This window comes from Schistocerca serialis, chromosome 9, assembly GCF_023864345.2.
Source record: "Schistocerca serialis cubense isolate TAMUIC-IGC-003099 chromosome 9, iqSchSeri2.2, whole genome shotgun sequence".
NCBI lineage: Eukaryota > Metazoa > Arthropoda > Insecta > Orthoptera > Acrididae > Schistocerca > Schistocerca serialis.
This window is the reverse complement of record NC_064646.1, coordinates 226510250-226533079: the sequence shown is the minus strand read 5'-3', so window position 1 is coordinate 226533079 and position 22830 is coordinate 226510250. Positions and strand designations below refer to the sequence as shown.

Here is a 22830-nt window from a genome sequence, read left to right as displayed (position 1 = left end):
TCACCTTCCATGTGTTAGTTTGCTCCGATGTACTCCATCGTATATGTTAATATGGAAAGGGGTCAGGAATTGAAAGACAAAGAACGGATGGGCCTTTTCGGTGTACACCTTCCTTTGTATTACGATCCTGCTCTATGCTCGAGGACGACTCCAGGTAGTTTATGCTCGGTGGATACGACGCTGTCCTGTCAATGAGTTCTTATATTGTTTGTTACTGTTACGAAGTAAGCTTCATAGTAGAATATATTGAAATACTCAAATAGGACTAGTTATGGATTCACTGGAAAATCTTTGTGAAACGGTACACTGAAATGTTGTAAAATGTCTTTGTATATTCTAAGGCTCCTTTAACTAATGAAATTACCTAATGATGACCCCATTTTCTGATGACAAACTTCTTATAGCCTTCAAATTGCCAAGTTAAATTAAATTTAGCTGCCAAGAACTATGCCTTAAAAATCTCGACGTAATAAACTTCATGGCTTTTAAAGACCGTAAGCGAAAAGAAATAGAGAATAGAAAGAATGACTGAATTCACCTTTAGGGAAAATACTATCTCCTTCACAAACGAAAAGCACATAGCGAAAAAAATCGGAAGACTGAATTAGCCCGCTTCAGCAGGACCATATACACAACACCGAATAAAACTGCAAAATAAGAGCTGTTCTATCTATGCTTAATGGCAGTGAAATACGAGCAATAATAACTGGAAATGAACAAAGAATAGCTGTGGAAATGAGGTTTCAAGATGAGCAGCTGACTATAGACTATCTGATAGGATATGGAATACAACAGTCACACAAGCACTAGGACTTCAATCATAAATTCAAGAGATCAACAGCATAGAAATATATGGAGACATCAGTTCATAAAAGTGAATGAAAATAGGATGCCTAAAATAATAGGGAAGTGTTAGCCCAATAGGGAAAAGATCAGTAGGTAGATCAAGAACGAGGTGGAGAGATCAAATAGAAACTAACCATAGACAACAGGGATACAGAATAAAAGAATGTAACAGCCAAACACCTAACGATGAAAGAAGGAGAAAGAAATATACTACATTCTCAATGAATTTGGTACTTACGGAACTACATGCAGTAGCTGGGCAAGTCATGGATCTGCTACGTACCTGTAACAAAATTAAGAATGTCAGTTGATATTTGCTACGGCTCAAAAAAAAGTTTCACATCACTGTTTTTACATCTCGTTCCTTGATTCTGCATTAATTTACGTAGTAGTACTCGAGTAGATCTTCATACGGGTCAGTCTGAAAACGTGGATCGTGTTGATCGTGGATGCTTTCAACTACGGTGATGTGCCCCTTTTATCGCTCCGTAACCTACGTAAAGCATTTATGTTGCATCATGTGAAAACAGTATTTGTGCCACGACTCTACATAGCACCATTGTTAGAATATTTTCGTGTTACAGTTTCAACAAGCACATTCAGTGGACAATTGTGTTTTACAAGCTTTCGAAAGAACGCAGCCATTCTGAAGACAAAAGAAAGTTCTCGAAGAACTTCTGATGTACGGTATTTCATAAAACTTATTATTCGCACAACGTCTGCTCTAGCATCCAAAAATGAAGCACAGTCAAATAACAGCTTACTTCCTGGACAAAAGTTCGGAAGAGTTATCGGACTGGTCACCAAAATATGAAAATAGAGTGGTTCGGACACCAGAGTCCTTTAAAAAGAATGCAAGAAAATCAAAACATTTCTTTCATACCAACGAAACAGCTAAAAAGTCTCTGGTTGCCACACGTAAGCGTAAGCAACAAGGCGTGGTGTTGCGATAACAAAGATAGGTGCATAAACAGTATTTGTTTTTTTTGCGTCTTTCATTTGCGAACGTAGCAGTATAAGTACTGACGGCATATCAGTTGTGCAACGCTGTGCGATTTTACTGTCAAAACTTAATTCGCAAGAAAATTATAATAAAAAACCATACTCTTTATAAGAAACTGTTATAAATGTATCTGCTTCAAGCGAGTAGACTGGCAGGCACTGTTTGCCTGATCTATGGACGCCTGAGAGCGCTCTATCAAAGTTCAAACCGCACGGGTAAACTCTGCGCTCACTGGTCTACAATAAAGGTAAAGCCGAAGCGATTAGTTGTGGAGCGTGGGATGAAGTAATCGGGTGAGGAAGGAAGGCGAAACGTGCAACAGCTGCGTAAATTCAAAATGAACATTCTGCTACTGTTGCTTAATAGACATTTTATTTGCCGAGAATTGCACTTCCGTTCCTGTTCCCTTTGCAGTTATCTCTAATAATGGTACTGTGGACTACGGTCAGTTATGTTATTAGAACGGATGAGAAATTCGTCACTTTATGTAGAACTAGTTGGCCACCCGGCGTTGCCCGGGTATTTATTTATTGGAGTCTTCCATTAGTTCATCTTCACCTTCCCCTCCATCTGTCCATCTTCACCCTTCACCCCCCCCGTCCCTCACCTCTGTTCATCTCCTTCTCCCCCTCTCTCTATTCCCTCTTTATCTACCTATCTCTTCCTCCTCCTATCTTCGTCCATCTCTTCCTCTTTCCTTTCTCTGTCCTTCTCCTCTTTTTCGCTCTCTTACCATTTCCAATTCCCCTCTGTTTGTTCCCCTCTCCCCCTAACTGTGTTATCCTGTGCACCTCAACAGGACGCTGTTGCGTATTATCCCACTGAATGGTTCCTATCGTAACTAATATGTGTTCCAAATTTGGTTGAAATCGTTCCGAGGTTTTAGAATGGTATTTTTGCCCATGATTTTGCCCTCATACGCACATGTCAAAAATGTTTCAAATATATCTAACGTATATCATACGCATTTGTGCCTATATTTCATCTGTATCTCTAGCGAATATCGCCCCACAGTCTCATCTCCACGAAACCGAATGTTAATGACGTTGTATCTCCTGAACTACATGCTATGCAATGACGTAATATTCCAGGTACATCCAATGGTATATGTGACTAGTGTCTGTGTCATCTGTTGTGAAGAGAGTTAGTAGTGAAGAAGTAAAAAATTAAAAAGTCGTGCATCATGCTGCAGTTTTCCACGCACCTCACCGTTTATTGTGGCATATGTCCTTAAATTTGCATCGTACTATACTACAATTTCTGCTGGTATTTCCAGAGGCTTTTGTTCGTGTTGTTTAAAAAATGTGTCGCGAATGTAGTAGGAAAGAAGTAACAAATTAAAACGTTATGCTTCACGTGGCATTTTATTGCATGAACAGCGAAAACATAGTAATTTTTTATTTCATCACTTTGCGGGACTTGTCATCGAGGAAAATATTTAGTAATGGGTCATGTGTAAAGTTTGTTCCAAGTCACTAAGTGCTCCCATTCTGACATACTGGATGACTAAAGCAGTGGCTACTGACGGGTCGTGGGTTACACCGCTGTTTCACTCCTATCCACTTCCGTTTGAAAGGTACGTGATTCTTACTTCCACAGCGAAGATTTCCAGACAGTAAGTGATATGTGTGCCAAGTTTGTTGAAATCGTTTCTAGTGGTTTACGAGGAGATGTGGAACATACGCACTTACATACATGCGCACATACATACATAAAAGCATACATACATACATACATACATTGTGATCAAAAGTATCCGGACACCTGGCTGAAAATGACTTAAAAGTTCGTGGCGCCCTCCATCGGTAATGCTGGAATTCAGCATGGTGTTGGCCCACCCTTAGCCTTGATGACAGCTTCCACTCTGGCAGGCATACGTTTAATCAGGTGCTGGAAGATTTCTTGGGGAATGGCAGCCCATTCTTCAACGAGTGATGCACTGAGGAAAGGTATCGAGTCTGTCGGCGGGGCCTGGTGCTAAGTCGGCGTCCCAAAACATCCCATACGTGTTCTATAGGATTTAGGTCAGGACCCGGTGCAGGCCAGGCAGTTATTGTCGTGTAACCACTCCGCCACAGGCCGTCCATTATGAACAGGTGCTGGACCGTGTTGAAAGATGCAATCGCCCTCCTCGAATTGCTCTTCAACAGTGGGAAGCAAGAAGGTGCTTAAAACACCATGTACGCCTGTGCTGTGATAGTGCCATGCAAGCTCCCTCCATGAAAAACACGGCCACACCATAACACCACCAACTCCGAATTTTACTGTTACCACTACACATGCTGGCAGATGACGTTCACCGGGCATTCGCCATAACATTCATCATGCCATCGGATCGCCACATTGTGCACCGTGATTCGTCACTCCACACAACGTTTTTCCACTGTTCAGTGGTCCAATGTTTACGCTCCTTACACCAAGCGAGGCGTCGTTTGGTATTTACCTGCGTGATGTGTGGCTTATGAGCAGCCACTCGACTATGAAATCCAAATTTTCTCAGCTCCCACCTAACTGTCATAGTACTTGCAGTGGATTCTGATAGTTTGGAATTCCTGTGTGATGGTCTGGATAGATGTCTGCCTATTACACGTTACGACCCTCTTCAACTGTCGGCAGTCTCTGTCAGTCAACAGACAAGGTCGGCCTGTACGCTTTTGCGCTGTACGTGTCCCTTTACGTTTCCATTTCACTAACACATCGGAAACAGTGGACCTACGGATGGTCGGCCGTCGTGCCCGAGCGGTTCTAGGCGCTTCAGTCTGGTACCGCACGAGTGCTACGGTCGCAGGTTCGAATCCTGCCTCGGGTATGGATGTGTGTGATGTCCTTAGAGTAGTTAGGTTTAAATAGTTCTAAGTCTAGGGGACTGATGACCTCAGATGTTAAGTCCCATAGTGCTCAGAGCCATTTGAACCATTTTGAACCTACGGATGTTTAGGAGTGTGGAAATCTCGCGTACAGCCCTGACCACGTTCGAAGTGAGTGAGTTCCATGGAGCGCCCCATTCAGCTCTCTCACGATGTATGACTACTGAGGTCGCTGATATGGAGTACCTAGCAGAAGGTGGCAGTACAGTCCACCTAATATGAAAAACGTATGTATCTGGGGGTGTCCGGATACTTTTGATCACAGAGTATGTACATTCATTTTTAGAATATGTTTGGATGGATAATACAGATGGTACTATTTTGTGGATATGTGCTTTTACATTGAACATGTGTTTGGAAGAAGCGACTAAGCCATGTCCCACAGGAGGACAGATTCCAAAATCCCCATCCAGTTATCCAGTTCGAGGTTTCTCCATGGTTTCCCAGAGCCTCTTCGTGAACTGTTGCATTCCATCCCACTCCCTGTAAGCTATTTCCCCACCCTACACGTCAACGAGAGGTAAACGCTAGCCTCACTTCCTTCGCTTCGTGCAGTGAGAGGACATTGCCAGCCAGCGGGTGGCAGTGGACGGCGCCCAGCTGTGACCGGGACGGGGCACTCGTCAATTGGCGATGAGGGCTCGGCTGCTGTGTTAACGGCCGTCTCGTGACTGCCTCGTTAGCGCCTCTCGTCGACGGCCCAAAATTCGGCGAGCGTCACGACACACGCACACACGCACGCACGCACGCACGCACACACGCACACACACACACACACACACACACAAAATCACACACAGCTTGAAAAACTTATATATTGCTAAGATCAGTAAAAGCTGCCAATTTTACTCTCTTCTCATTGCCCAATAACTTTCCTACATAACCAGTTATTTGCGGCACATCAGTGTATATATATATATATATATATATATATATATATATATATATATAGTGACTGATTCTTGTTATAAACCGTCCAGTTTTTCTTATCTCCAGTAGACGTCGTTTAAAATACACTGACGGAAGAAATTCGCAAGAGCAAGGAAGAGTTGTGCGACATAAGCGAAAGATGGTAGGCGTGCTTCTACATCTGAAAGATGACGTCTGTTCAGACATCGCGCCAGTCGCTTAAGAGTGGCACTATCAGCGCCACTATGAGGAAGCAAATCAGGTTTGCTTGAAATATAAACAGTAGCGGTTGTCAGCGTTAGTTACCTTGGAGATGGGATGTGGGGAGTGGATGTTGGTCAAGAATACCCTTAAGCCGACAAAGACGCCTTTATCAAGAAAAGATAGGTCTGAATGAGATAGTGTAATAGGGCTGCCAGAAGCTGGATGTTCCTTTTGCTATATTGCAGAAAGACTCATCAGAAATGTAGCCACTATATATAATTGCTGACAGCGGTGACCATGGCAAGAAGATCGGGCTCCGTACGACCACTTCGTACTATCGAGAGGGAAGATCGTCTTGTTCGATGTATGATTCTGGCGCATCATATTGCATCTGCAGTAGCACTGTGGCAGCAGTTGCCACCACAGTGATACAACGAAGTAACAGTAACATCACAAATTGAGTCCGCCTTGATGCAAAACACCGTGTTATTTGTTTATTTCTTTATTATCGCAAATTAGTTTCGGCGACAAATATCACCATCATCAGTGGGGTATTTTAATCTAAAACATGCAGAAAATGGTATTGTTGTACAAACACAGTAAAACATTACTACATTTTTACAAATCGTCTTTTGAAATATAGATTTATACTGCCTTATTTATTGTAAGCTACAGCATGTTTTAAGCTATTATTGGCGGTGTTGGCACAGAAATTATGTCACCAACAGCGCCAATAATAGCTTAAAACATGCTGTAGCATGCAATAAATAAGGCAGTATAAAACTATATTTCAAAAGACGATTTGTAAAAATGTAATAATGTTTTACTGTGTTTGTACAACTATACCATTTTCTGCATGTTTTAGATTAAAATACCCCACTGATGATGGTGATATTTGTCACCGAAACTAATTTGCGATAATAAAGAAATAAACAAATAACACGGTGTTTGCATCAAAGCGGACTTAACTTCTGATATTACTGTTTTTCTATGCAAACACGGTCCAAATGGAAGAGTTCCAGGATAATATCATTGATACAACGAACTGTTACAAATCTGTTACATAATTTGCGATTTCAATGGTATCTAGCGAGAGCTCATAGGAGGGCGGGGTGAAGGTCTGTTGTGTTTTCTGATAAAAGCTGACTCTACCTCGATGCCAGTGATGGCTGTGTCTCAGTTAGAAGGAGGCTAGTTGAAGGCCTGCACCCAACCTGTCTACGTCCTAGAAACACTGGATCTACACTTGGAGTTATGGTCCAGGGAGAGATTTCGTGTGAAACCAGGATCACTCTCGTGATTAGCTCACATAGCCCGACCGCAAAATTGTAGTAAGTCTATTGATTCGACCTGTAGTGCTCTCATTCATGAACAGCAACACAGGAACGGTTTTCCTACAGGATAACGCTCGCTCACATACCGCTTTTGTAACCTAACATGCACTACAGAGTGTCGACATGTTGCCCTGGACTCTTCGATCAGTAGACCTGTCTCCAGTCAAACACATATTGGACATCACCTGACGACAGCTCCAGTGTCATCCACAACCAGCACAAGCGTCGATGTATTGACCAACCAAGTGCCAACAAGTGTGGAATTCCATCCCACAAACTAACATCCGGCAACTGTAAAACACAATGCATGCAATTTTGCATACTTGCATTCAACATTCTGGCGATTACACCGGTTATTAATATACCAGCATTTCACATTTGCAATGGCTTATCTCGTGCTTACATCAGCCTTTGATCTTGCAATGTTAATATCTTAAATAAGTCACCTAGGTAAATGCATTCCAGAAATTTCATTATTCTACATGAACTAGTATTTTTGTGTTGCGATTTTTTTACCGGCTCTGTATACGCGACATCCCGAAGCTCCGTTACGTGATATGATTTGTACTGAATGGGACTTGCTGAACCACAATTACAGTGCATCCAAGCACACCTCTAAACTAAAATCACACGAAAAGGAGAGCGTGAAGCCACAGAGACCGCTAGTGTTACCAGTATCACTGGGTGGCTAAAACAGTCCCAGGAGCAGGCTGTCCAACGGCTTCCATGGGCAAGAAACATTTGAGTTTGTGTTCCATATAATTACTGACTGAATTTAAAAATTCTGAAATGCTGTCATGATCTGGTCATTAACGGCAGGTTCTGTTCGAGACCAAAGAAAAAATGATTTTTTTTGCATAACTTAAATCACTGAATTGTTATACTTGCAAAAGGATTTTTTGATTGTGAAAGTATTTTAGAAGTTATAGCGTGTTGAATGGCACCATGCGCAGACAGAAACATAGACAGTTGTAGGCGCTCGATTAAATGGCTAAAGAAAAGATTCGACTAGTACACTAATTTCTGTCCAATGAAGGCATGCTTAAAATATGCACCACTGGCGATAAGCAAAGTGTCAATGACAGCTGCAGCGACTCGAGACACGTCTTCGCTCGTCATCGGTGCTCACTTCGAAGCGGGATTCATCACAGAAGACAATTCTACTGCAGCCAATGAGATTCCAGGCCGAAGATGTGTCTGGAGACGGGCTGGACAGCCGTGGCATAGCAGTCTGACTGACGCCCAACATACGTCCTGATAGCTAGGTGTGGTGGTCAGGGGTACCATTTCTTCTCAGAGCACAGCGGTACGTCGTCGGTATTCAATGCCCCGTGTTGTAGCGCTTCATACGAAGCCGTCCTGGTCTCACATTTCAACAAGATAATGCCCGCCCGCACACGACGTTAGATTCTGCTGCTTGTCTTCTCGGTTGCCGAAACCAACCTTGGCCAGAAAAGTCGCCGTATCTGTCTCCAATTCAGAACTTTTGGAACATTATAGGCAGGGCTGTCCAACCAGCTCGGGATTTTAACGATCTAACGCGCCAGTTGGACAGAATTTGGCACGATATCCCTCTGGAGGACATACAACTGTATCAATCACTGCAAAGCCGCATATCAGGTTGTATAGAGACTACAGGTGGAACAATACAGTATTGAGTGGCTCAGTTTGTGAAGCTCTTTCCCTAAATAATCCAGTTTTTCTGAAATTGTAATGATTTGTTTGCCTGTAGATGTACATCACGTCACTATGACTCAGGTTTTAATGCCCTGAAACATTGGCCTTCAAATGGAATCTGACCCATAAGTAAATAATAACCCGAGCGGTTCTAGGCGCTACAGTCTGTAACCGCACGACCGCTACGGTCGCAGGTGCGAATCCTGCCTCGGGCATGGATGTGTGTGATGTCCTTAGGTTAGTTAGGTTTAAGTAGTTCTAAGTTCTAGGGGACTGATGACCACAGAAGTTAAGTCCCATAGTGCTCAGAGCCATTTGAACCATTTTGAATAACAACACAATCTCAGTACTTTTACTTTATACGTTGTAGTGACCTGGAACTTTTTCATGGCACAATGGAATAATAAAACGGTGATTTAACACAATCTAAACCAAGATAACTTGAAACCATAACCTTTTTAACAAATTTCATCCAGCTACTCGCTGCCAGTGCGATGAGCGCGAACCAAAGATGATCTCTGTATCCTACGATACATAAGATATTGAAATGGTCTCGTATGGTAGCTAAAATATCGACATCCTTGTCACAACAAAAACGTGTCTTGAAGTTGCACTGCGACTCATTTATCTTGTTAGCTCAAAATTGCATTGGGAAATTGAATAATCCTTCTGCTGAAGACAGGTCGTTTTTCATCGTGAAATATCACAAGACAATCTGGTTCTCTCGTAGACGAGGTTCTTAAGGGAGCACGTGGATACAAAAACCAGGAAACCATCCTTTATTCACAGTGACTCCCATAACATCGCTTAATGAATGGAAAATCAATTCAATATACTATTTTCAGATTCAGATATTTGAATAGAAAATAGATACTAATTCTCACTGGTCCTAATCAAGTTGTGAAACCACAAAAAGGGAAGTACCATTGCCTGTATGGAGTGCGGTTCAAAAGTCTCCCACCTGAATTAATCTTAAAACAACGTAATGGCTAATTACACAGAGGCAGTGCAGGCAAGCAACCATCTGAGCAAAAACCTGTATCATGTTGCTTTGACGTGTCCATCTCAATATCATCTGGCAAATGTCTGTATTAAATGTAACGATCAGGAAGGAAGGCCAAGTTCACGGCAGCAGGCGGAAAATGACAAGTGTCCCTTTGTGCTGCAAATCATGAGGGGCATCGCTAACCGATCTCCACGACAAGGAATTCTATTGGCTTACTAGACTCAAGAGTTTAAGCGGCGTGCTTAAGACATGCCTTCTCGGTTCACAAACAAAGATGAAACTACTCTAGCAGACGCAAGAGTGACTGTTATGTTCGTTGAGACGTGTAAGTGCTTATCGATATATGTATGAATACTTAGTATGAAAGACTTCTACAACAAATGAGTATTCCCACGGAAAACATCTGTAACGTTCCATTGACTGTCCAATAATAGTGTTATTTATGTGTGTTGCTTAATCTTTAACGCATGGACGCCACTGATAAACAGACGATTGTGTAGCAATTTCAGATCAGAACTAATTAATGTACGTGTGATATTCTTTACCTGTTATGCCCCCCCCCCCCCCCCCCCCCGTAATCTAAGAAATTCACTCTAGCAATATTTAGACAGATTGGGATGGTGGCTATATTATTTGTGCTACAGAGTTTCGCTTTCTGTCACCGCAACTTCAGGGGTCGCTGCCAAAACATCACATTAGGGTGGCCGTCCTCCCTCTACTGCACACAAATATCCGGATACCTATTAGTGGACATTAATATTTGGGATCCCTATCAGTGGACGTTAATATGGGGTTTGTCCACCCTTTGAGTTTATGGGCGTGTGATATATGACGCGGATACTTTCATTGATGTCTGTGGAGAAATGACATTTCATTCTTCGTCTGCAGACGAAACCAGAGAAAGTGATGATGTTGGACATCGCCTTCGCTTGAGACTTCACCGTCGATCTCATCCCAGAGATGTTCAGTTGAGTTCAGGTCGGGACTCTGGGCAGATCAGACCATTTCAGAAATAAAAACTAAACTCAACTCCTGCCGAACAGGCCATGAAGGCCCAACGTTACCAATCGGTCACCGTGTCATCCTCGGCCCATTGGCGTCACTGGATGCGGATATGGACGGACATGTGCTCGGCACACCGCTCTCCTGGCCGTATGTCAGTTTCTGACACCGGAGTCGTTAATTCTCAATCAAGAAGCTCTTCAGTTTGCCTCACAAGGGCTGACTGCACCCCTCTTACCAACAGCGCTCGGCAGACCGTATGGTCACCCATCCAAGTGCTAGCCCAGCCCGACAGCGCTTAACTTCGGTGATCTGACGGGAACCGGTGTTACCACTGCGGCAAGGTCGCTGGCAATTAGGAATGTTATTGTATCCAATCCATCGCCACATAAGTGTAATTTTCTGATAGGGAGCTTTATCATGCTTGTACAATCATCATCTTCGAACTGTTCCTCTTGTGTACACAGTACACAATGTTATAAAACGTGTTCATACGCATCAGCATTTAGCGTTTTCTCAAGCGCAGTAAGAGGATCCTACAACGGACCACAGCCTAAACACGAAAAACACCCTCATATCTTATCACCTCCACCGTGCTTCACCGCTGGAACTACACATGATGGCTGGTAACGTTCTCCAGCCATTGGCCAAACCCAGATCCTTCCATCTGATTGTCACAGGGTATAGCGTGATTCATCACTGCAAAACATTCGCTTCCATTCCGTTAGTAGCGAGCTCTGTCTGGTCTTGGTTTAGCTGTGGTTGTTCCTTCGCGTTTCCCCTTCACAATAACATCGCCAACAGTCGACTTGGACAGATCTAGAAGGGTTGAAATGTTCCTGTTGGATTTGTTGCTCTGGTGACGCACAACGAGTGGTCCACGTCGGAAGTCACAGATATCTCGTGACTGAACCATTCTGCTGTTACTGCTTCGCTGCTGACAACGCAATCCTCCTCCTCCCATTTTTACACTGGCTGGTCAGCCTCTCTTGACATGTGGTTCTCAATTCCGCATAGCATAGGGGTGTCCGTATTCTCCTTATAACATAGTGTAGATGAGCTACATTTTCCTAGAATTCTCGCTACAAAGCGACGTCGGCAATTTACCGCACCGCAATAGACTTTACTTCTCTGTCACTTTGCAACTTCACGTCTAGATATTTAATCTACATGGCCGTGTGCGACAGCACACTGCTAATACTGTATCTGAACATTACAGGTTTGGCGTCCCTACTCATCTTCATTAACATACATTTTTCCACATTTACAGCAAGCTGTCACTTATGACACTAAACAGGAACTCTGTCTAACCCATTCTGTATCCTCACACAGCCACTCATAGAAGACACCTTTCCTTACACCACAGCGTCGTCAGCAAGCAGTCGCAGATTGCTGCTCATCCAATCCGTCAGATCATTTGTGTAGACTCCTGTTCAGAAAAACAGAACACTTTGAACGACTAATGATACGACGTTAATATTCACAGTACGTGTATATTAGTATGTTCTGCAGAAATGCTTACCATTTCAACCATGTCGGCTCGCGGGTTCAAGGTGTACATCGATATCGCGGCGCAACACGACCTACTGGTAGAATGTGGCTCGGCTCTCGTTGTCGCTGTAAACCGAAGGGACGTGCAGGTTGCCTCGCGCGAACCGTATCGTCAGATCAGTGAGTTTTAAAGAGGGCGCATTATTGGTACGAGATAATGTGATGCATTCATCCGGGAAACTACTGCTCGTGGGGGACGAAGGTTTCGGCAGTGCAACGGGTGTGCGCAGAATGGTTCACGCAAGGCCATAGAACACGACGAGATGGGTGAGGTCGCACCACTCAGACCAGCCCCCGAGAACATCCGACACTTCGTCCGAATGGCTTTGCGAGAGAGATCTGCCTCTTCCTGGACTCTAGCGCAACAGTGTAACACATCGTACATTAGCAGAAGTGACAGTCCGTTGCCGCTTATTACGGTATGGGTGATGTGCAACTCGTCTAATTCTGCGCCTACTTTTGACGAATGCACAGAAACATGCTAGACGTGAAAATGATGAAAAAGAAGAAAATGATGAAGACACACAGCGCCAACTCTAGGCCTTATAGTGTGGTGTGCTGTAGGGTACAACCACAAATCACAAGTGGTGCGTGTCCAGGGCACTGAGATCAGTGTGACCTACGTGACCGACATCCTGCGGCCCGTAGCCATACCCTTTCTGCACATCATCACAGAAGCCATTTTTCAGTAAGACAATGCACGACCACATTTTACTGCACGGACGCATGCCTTCATAATGTCAGAGGATGTCAGCCTTTCGCCCTGGCCCTCCAGACCACCAGACTTGTCACCAATCGAAAGTGTGTGGGATATGGTGAAACGACGGGTGCAGTGCTGTGACTCCAAAGTCACCCGCTACAGACGGCTGTATCACGTGCCTTGTACACGTCGATGCCGTCACGCATGGAACAAGTTATCAGGGGTTCTGGCGAACCCTGTGCCTACTAGGCAACGGCGCACATGCTGAACCGAGGTAACTGAAATGCTAATCATTTGTGCAGAACAGACTAATGAACATGTCCCGTGAAACTGAAGGTCCTGTCTCTGGTGATTCAGGCTGTTCTGTTTTTTCTGAACAAGAGTGTATGTAGAGGACAACAGCGTTCCTATCACATTTTCCCCGGGTACCGCTGAGAGTGCTTTTGTCTTCGATGAACACTTGCCGTCCTGGAGAATGTACTGCGTGCGGTGAGACTGACGGTGAACGCGCGGCCTACAGCGAAAGCTGAGAGATGTGGAAGTCCCTTGGCAGTCGGTACCAGTGCAGCTGGGTACCGGAGAGTTCGCGCAGCCACAGGCGGCATTCCAGAGATCGGCTGGGCTCAAAAAGCGGACGGCGGGCCAGCGGTTCTTGCGCAGATTCCGGCCAGGGATCTGCGCTGCGCCGACACAATGAGGGGCAGGCTGTGTCCGCGTCTGTGAGCGAGTGCGGACGGAGAAAGCACCACGCGGCCCAGCCACGGAAATCGTCCCAGCCGGCCGCACCGCGGAACAAAGGCGGGACAGGCCTCAGCCGGCCTGATCTGACAGGCCGGGGCTCTCTGTCCTACAGCAGTGGACGCCGCAGTGTACGAAGCTCGACAAATAGAGGGAAAAGAAACCGGGTCGCAAAACGGGGTAAACTTTGATCTGGAAACTTTTGGATTAGAGCAATACCCAAAACGCTGAAAATTAGTGCATGCATTCCAAACAACTTTTAATGGACGTGACGAATGTCCGGAAAATGCTTGCTGCCATGTCTGTGGTTGTAATCCCCCCTCGTTCTATCCCCAGTACACTTGATGGACACTTCGGCAGCGGTGGCCGAGCGATTCTAGGCGCTTCAGTCCGGAACCGCGCAACTGCTACGGTCGCAGGTTCGAATCCTGCCTCGGAAATGAATGTGTATGATTTCCTTAGGTTAGTTAAGTTTAAGTAGTTCTACGTTCTAGGGGGCTGATGACCTCAGATGTTAAGTCCCATAGTGCTCAGAGCCATTTGAACCATTTGACATTCGACTGTAGCCCACGCACAGTGACAACTGTGAATGACGTTCACACGTTCACGCACAAAATTGTGGAAGCGTTAAATAACAAACTAGCAAGTGCTGCTACTTTCTGTGCCATAGCACAATATTCACCTAGGGAAACTGCGGTTTTATGGAACTGATGATATAGCTAACCAATGGAAAATGCCATAGCTAAACAGAAGAATGCAGAAAGTTGCATTTTATAATCCACGCAATATACGCAGGGAGATTTTTCTGAGTAGGGAGAAATAACTTATGGGGTTCCACAAGGCTCTGTCTTATGTCCACTATTGTTCCTCCTATTGTAAACGACCTTCCGTCTAATATAAAAGTAGAAGAATTAGATCGTTTTGCGGATGACGCTAGTATTGAAATCAGTCCAGGCAGACACAGAGGAACAGAAGAAACGGTAAACAATGTTCTTAAAACTATTACTGAGTGATATTCTGCAAAAATCCTTGACATACTCAGTTGCGTACATCTAGGAGTACTTCACCAATGGTAAGTGTAACACATGGCGAGGCAATAACTAGGGAGGAAACATAAGAAACGCATTTTTGAACTCCTTAAACAACTTACTCCAGCTACGTTTGCACTTCGAATCGTTGCAAATATTGAGGAGAAACAAGTCAGTAAGTTCACATATTTAGCGTATCTTCATTCAGTAACGTCATACGGAACAACAGACAGCAAAGGCCGGCCGGAGTGTTCGAGCGGTTCTAGGCGCTACAGTATGGAACTGCGCGACCGCTACGGTCGCAGATTCGAATCCTGCCTCGGGCATGGCTGTGTGTGATGTCCTTAGGTTAGTTAGATTTAAGTCGTTCTAAGTTCTAAGTCTTGTAGGCACCATGACTTCGTGAACATTACTGCGGACCACTAGCAATCTTTGATGTCTTTCCCAACGGATCTGTCATCTTCCACCAGAATAACCGTATTTGTCACAAAGCCATAATCGTGCTACAGTGATTTGAGGGGCGTCATAGTGAACTCAGGATAATGACTTCGGCACCAAATCTGCTTGATGTGAACCCCATGCAACACATGTGGACACCGCCTCCACGCTCATAAACAACCATACTGTCATTTACGAGTACTGTGTCACCTGTCTGCTGACGTCTGGTGCCATATACCTCCTTAAACCTACCCAGAACTTTTCTAATTCATGCCACACACAATTGCTACTGTACAGCATTCGAGAGAGGCACTAACAAGGTGTTAATAAGATGGCTATAATTTTTGGTATCAAAGTATAAGAATACAGCAATCAGCCGCATTGCAGCTGGTTTTTTTATTGTTCTTGCTTATCCATTTCAAATATAAATAGCCATCTTCAGTCCGTCTGAGTGAATTATTTCTCGGACATCTTGCCTCGTCAGTTCAGAGTAAAACCTCGAGCTTTGGACGATTTCCATCACCGTCTTCGTCAGGAGCAACTGACTGTCAAAATTCCTGCTGTGGTGGCCTTATGTAGCCCTAGGACGGCTTATTATTAGTTGGTAGTTGCGTCAAGCTGTCGGAGTTGGTGTCAACGTCTGCGGTGGCGGTGCCATAGCTCCGCCGTAGCGTAAACATAGCGACAAAATCCCAGCACTACATGTCACCTTATGAATTTCCTGGTGTACTGGCAGAATGAGTTTATCTTAATTCAGTCATGTATTTATTTGGGTTACTTTCTAACCGTTCCATCTCTGTAACCAATAAAACTTGGACATATAATATTTTATTAAAATTAGTTTATACACTGAAGTGACAAATGTTATGCAACATATACAGATGGCGGTAGTATCGCGTACACAAAGTATAATTCCCTAAATCGCTCCAGGCAAATTCCGGGATGGTTCCTCTGAAAGGGCACGGCCGACTTCCTTCCCCGTCCTTCCCTAATCCGATGAGACCGATAACCTCGATGCTTGGTCTCTTTCTCCAAACAACCCGACCAACCGCAACCCAACAAAGTATAAAAGGCCAGTGCTTTGGCGCCGCTGTCACTGGTACTCAGATGATTCATGTGAAAAAGTTTCCAACGTGATTATGGCAGCACTATCGGAATTAACAAACACGGAATGGAAGTTGAAGCTAGACGTATACGACATTACATTTCAGAAATCGTTATGTAACTCAATATTCCGAGATTCACAATGTTAAAAGTGTTTCGAAGACACCAAATTTCAGGCATTACCTCTCATCACGAACAACGCAGCGGTCGGCGGCCTTCACTTAACGACAGAGAACAGCGGTGTTTGCGTAGAGCTGTCACTGCTAACAGACAAAAAGCACTTCGTGAAATAACTGCAGAAATCAGTGTGGAGATACGATCAATGTATCCCCTGGCCAAGTGTGGTGACATTCGGCCTTACTGGACTATGGTAGCAAATGACCGACGCGAGTGCCTTTGCTAACACCACGACGTCGCCTGCAGTGCGCCCCCCGGGTTCGTGACCATGTCGGTTGGACCCTAGACGACTTTAAAACCGTGGAATCGTCAGATGATCCTAGTTTCAGTTGGTAATAGCTGATGGTAGGGTTCGAGTGTGGCGCAGACCCCATGAAGCCATAGACCCAAGTTGCCAACAAGGCACTTGTGTAAGCTGTGGTGTCTCCATAACGGTGTGGGCTCTGTTTACATGGAATAGTCTGGGTCCTCTGGTCCAACTGAACTGATCATAGACTGTAAATGGTTATGTTCGGCTACCTAATTAATTTGTGGTAAGATCTTATGGGACCAAACTTCTTAGGTCGTCGGTCCATAAGCTTACACACTACTTAATCTAACTTTAACTAACTTACGATATGGACACCACACACACACATGGCCGAGGGAGGACTCGAACTTCCTACGGAGGGAGCCGCGAGGACCGTGACCAGACGCCTCGGACCACGCGGCTACCCCGCGCGGCCTCGGCTACTTAAAGACTATCTGCAGGCTTTCAAGGTTTTCATGTTCTCAAACAAGTCACCGGCCACAATTGTTCGCGATTGGTTTGGCCATCCACATCGTCTAAGAAGAATCCCATGATGTCCCATGGGACTCAATCGAGAGCTCAGTTCGTACACATAATCCCGCACCGTCAACACTTTCACAGTTATGGACGGTTATAGAGGTACCGTGGCTTAATGCTTCCGCAGGGAACTTCCAATGACTTGTTGAGTCTATGCTACGTCGAGTTGCTACAATACGCCAGGTAAAAGGGGGTCCGATACGATATTAATAGTTACCCCTTGACTTTAGTCACTCCAGTGCATTCCCATAACGAGGTGACTATAGCTATGGTAATAATTTGATGTATGGTATTTCATCGTCATCATTATAGTTCAAATGGTTCAAATGGCTCTGAGCACTATGGGACTCAACTGCTGAGGTCATTAGTCCCCTAGAAATTAGAACTAGTTAAACCTAACTAACCTAAGCACATTACAAACATCCATGCCCGGGGCAGGATTCGAACCTACGACCGTAGCGGTCTTGCGGTTCCAGACTGCAGCGCCTTTAACCCCACGGCCACTTCGGCCGGCGTCATCATTATGCATTTCGTGTTGTTCAAATATGCACGTGATGAAGTGGCTGTCTTTGTCATCAGTCCTCTGGCTGGCTTGATGCGTCCGCCACGAATTCCTCTCTTGTGCCAACCTCATGATACCTGGGTAGCACTTGCAACCTATGTCGTCATTTATTTTCTGGATATATTCCGATCTCTGTCTTCCTCTACAGTTTTTACCATATATACCTCCCTGCCAGGTGCAAGCAATGAAACCGGCAGTGGCTTAATCAAACTTGTTTTGTAACCTTCCCGTATAAATAAAAAAAATATATATATAAATTAATGAAATTTGGATAATTAAGTTCTGTCGTATGAAAACTAATAAGTCTTAGCTCATGAAAAGCTGATAAATTTTGACGTAAGCAGCGCTACGCCATGGCCCTGTGAAATAAATCTGAATCTGTCCGTGAGAAATAAACTGAAAAATTGTTACCTCGTGATGGTGTCGCCGGATAACGCTGTCTATATATCTGCTCGTAAATGGCACAGCTTTGTGCAGTGCTGGCCTATCTACCAATACTGGATGACATTTGTCTGAGATCTGAATTACGAGAAAAACTGACTTTACTTAGCTGCACAGCTGGTCATCTGACTGCTAAAGAAGATATGACAAAAATTCTGGAATATTTTAATTTAGATAAATGACGGGATCGGGACTGGCAGTGACTTAAGGGGAAATTATACTTTTATAGTTGACCAGTAAAAACAATTATATTCTGAAAACCTGTTACGTTACTGATAAAGATCTACAATCCATTACACGGGAAAACTGAATATATTACAAATCTGGGTCAACTGGTGCTGACGAATAACAAAAGAAAAGATTGTAACAAATTCATATTAATGTCTCAGACAAGTGACTTAACTACGCGCATGCCAATAAAAATAATAAAATTTACCATACAGTAGATGGTTGACTTAATTACACTGTTGCTTTTTCATTATATTAACAATTATTCATTTGTTCATCATCATCTCATTCCTTGATATCATTTAGCTCTGCAGCTGATCACAATTATTATTCAGTTCCATATAATAAAATTTTTACAATTTGTTCTGCACTGTGACTTTAACAACTACTAACTATAAACTGCCCTGTACCAGCGACAGACTACAACTACACTGTAGCAGCGAGCGACTGCAACTGCGGCAGAGACTGCTCTGACCTGCGACTCTGTTGCAGCTCTCTTTTAACGGGGGCAAAGATATTTTATGTCTCAGGTAGCGCGTCTGAATGAACGTTCTAGCAAGTGAGCAATACGAGGCGTATTTTTTAAGTAAGTGCCGTTTTGAAATAAAAAAAAGACATGCTAAGATATCTCAATAATTTTATTTCTACATGAAAGTCTGTATCTTAATCTACTTTTATACATAATTTCCGTCAATATTGAGGCACTTGTTATAACGTTGTACCATCTTTTGAATACCCTCTTCATAGAAGTCTGCCACCTGACTTGTTAACCACTGCATCACCACTGTTTTGACTTCGTCATCGTCTTGAAGACTCTGACCGCCCAGGTGTTTCTTCAAGCGCAGGAACAGAGGGTAGTCACTGGGAGCAAGATCGGGGATGTACGGAGCATGATCTAGAGTTTCCCATCGAAAAGATGTGATGAGATCTTTGGTCTGATTCGCCACATGCGGACGGGCATTGTCTTGCAGCAAAACGATGCCCTTGCTCGACTTCCACGGACTGTTGCTTTGATTCTAGTGTGACGTAGGCCACCCATGTTTCATCGCCCGTAACAATTTGGCTTAAGAAATCATCACCGTCGTTGTGGTACCGCTCAAGGAAAGTCAATGCACTGTCTAAACGTTTGGTTTTGTGCACATCCGTCAACATTTTCGGTACCCAACGTGCGCACAATTTTCGGTAGTTCAAGTGCTCGATCACAATGCCATACAAAACACTACGAGAAGCATTAGGAAAGTCATCCCGCAAGGAGGAAATCGTAAAGCGTCTGTTTTCTCTCACCCTATTGTCCACTTACTGCACCAAACTTTCATTAACGACCGAAGGACGCCCACTCCGTTGTTCATCATGCACATTTGTGCGGCCATCTTTACATGCTCTCACCCACTTTCTTACCATTCCGTCACTCATAATGTTTTCTCCGTAAACTGCACAGATCTCACGATGAATATCGATCGTTTTTAGGCCTTTAGCATTAAGAAATCTTATAACAGCCCGTACTTCACAGTCGGCGGGACTCACGATTATCGGGGGTATCTTTAACACTCAGTACACAACGTAAACAAGGAAGAATCAGACTGCAGTGGCGTCAGTGCGTAGATTAAGGTACAGGCTTTCATGTAAAAATAGAATCATTGAAATATCTTCGCATGACTTTTTTAAATTTCAAAACAGTACTTACTTAAAAAACACGCCTCGTACATCGAGATTACTTTACCTCCAGCAGAGTGATGAACCCCTTACAGTTTAAATACATTGGGTGCAAGCGCTATTCTCAGATGAACAGGAAAGAATGCCACGGCGGGTCGCATCATAACAGCCGGGAGATCGACGATTCAATAAAAATATTTTCAAAAAATGGCTCTGAGCACTATGGGACTTAACTTCTGAGGTCATCAGTCCCCTAGAACTTAGAACTACTTAAACCTAACTAACCTAAGGACATCATACACATTCATATCCGAGGCAGGAATCGAATCTGCGACCGTAGCGGTCGTGCGGTTCCAGTGTGTAGCGCCTAGAACCGCCCGGCCACTCCCGCCGACAAAAATGTTTTCATTTCACTGCATTATAATAAACGAAATGTGTATCCTTGTCTTCGTTACACATCTGAGAACTCTGCCCGCGATTTACTGCAATAGAGAAGGGGGCAGGGTCCAGTTGCTGGCGCAGTGCACACCGGCCGAGACGAGGAAACACGTGTAGCGGCCGCCGGGTAGCGGACATCCCACTGCGAGATGTATGTCTGCCGGCCGCCAAGTCCCGCAGTCTGCGCCGACGTAACGGAGGCACGTCCACGCACACCCAGTTGGCAGCGCTGCCTAGGAAGCAGGACCGCGTGCCCTGGAACACGTCTCCGACGCGCCGCAGGCCGCTGGAGTTACCCGCCGCTGAATCTTTCAGCAGCTCGTCCATACACTGTACGTTGCCGCACACACTGAGCAGCCGGAACATTATGACCACATACCTAACAGCTGGTATGTCCACCTCTGGCACGGAAGCAGAGAGGCTTTGGTAGGTCGCTGGAGAGAGTTGGCACCACATCTGCACACACAATCACCTAATTCTCGTAAATTCCGGGGAGGGGGCGATGAGCTCTGACGTCACATTGAATCACATCCCAGATGCGTATGATCGGGTTGAGATCTGGCGGGTTAGGTGAGCCGACACATCAACTGGAACTCGCTGCTGTGTTCCTCAAACCACTGCATCACACTCCTGGCCTTATGACATGGCGCATTATCTTGTTGAAAAATGCCACATCCGTCGGGAAACATGATAGTCATGAATGAGTGTAAGTGGTCTGCAATCAGTGTACGATACTCCTTGGCCGTCATAGTCCCTTGCACGAGCTTCACTGGATCCATGAATGCCTGCGTAAATGTTCCCGAGAGCATTATACAGCCGCCGCAGTACAGGTATCAAGGAGCAGTTCCTCTGGAAGAACACGGATTCGCTTCGTCCCATCGGCATGATGAAGAAGGTATCGGGTTTCATCAGACCATGAAACGATCTACCGCTGCGCCAGCGTCCAGTGCTGATGGTCGCGTGCCCATTTCAGCCGTAGTTGTAGTGCCGATGTCGTGGTGATAAAATTGGAATAGAAAGAAAAGAAAAATTTGGAGTTGGAATTAAAATCCATGGAGAAGAATTAAAAACTTTGAGGTTCGCCGATGACATTGTAATTCTGTCAGAGACAGCAAAGGACTTGGAAGAGCAGTTGAACGGAATGGATGGTGTCTTGAAGGGAGGATATAAGATGAACATCAACAAAGGCAAAACGAGGATAATGGAATGTAGTCGAATTAAGTCTGGTGATGCTGAGGGTATTAGATTAGGAAATGAGACGCTTAAAGTAGTGAATGAGTTTTGCTATTTGGGGACCAAAATAACTGATGATGGTCGAAGTGGAGAGGATATGAAATGTAGACTGGAATTAGCCGAGAGGTCTGAGGCGCTGCAGTCATGGACTGTGCGGCTGGTCCCGGCGGAGGTTCGAGTCCTCCTTCGGGCATGGGTGTGTGTGTTTGTCCTTAGGATAATTTAGGTTAAGTAGTGTGTAAGCTTAGGGACTGATGACCATAGCAGTTATGTCCCATAAGATTTCACACACATTTGAACATTTTTTAAAATGTAGAGTGACAATGGCAAGGAAAGCGTTTCTGAAGAAGAGAAATTTGTTAACATCGAGTATAGATTTAAGTGTCAGGATGTCGTTTATGAAAGTATTTGTATGGAGTGTAGCCATGTATGGAAGTGTAACGTGGACGATAGATAGTTTAGACAAGAAGAGAATAGAAGCTTTCGAAATGTGGTGCTACAGAAGAATGTTGAATATTAGATGGGTAGATCACATAACTAATGAGGAGGTATTGAATAGAATTGGAGAGAAGAGACATTTGTGGCACAACTTGACTAGAAGAAGGGATCGGTTGGTAGGGCGTATTCGGAGGCATCAAGGGATCACCAATTTAGTATTGGAGGGCAGCGTGGAGGGTAAATATCGTAGAGGGAGACCAAGAGATGAATACACTAAACAGATTCAGAAGGCTGTAGGTTGCAGTAGGTACTGGGAGAAGAAGAACCTTGCACAGGATAGAGTAGCATGGAGAGCTGCATCAAACCAGTCTGTGGGCTGAAGACCACAACAACAACAATTTCGCCACTGTTCGTCGCCTGTCCTGTT

General features: G+C 44.5%; 1 protein-coding gene and 1 pseudogene across 1 annotated transcript in view; both read right to left on the bottom strand.

The window, feature by feature from the left end:
* Positions 1-22830, bottom strand: part of LOC126419043 (atrophin-1-like) — a 396149-nt gene that overhangs the window by 210034 nt on the left and 163285 nt on the right. The window lies entirely within an intron of this gene.
* On the bottom strand, positions 11084-11201 carry LOC126420027 (5S ribosomal RNA; annotated as a pseudogene).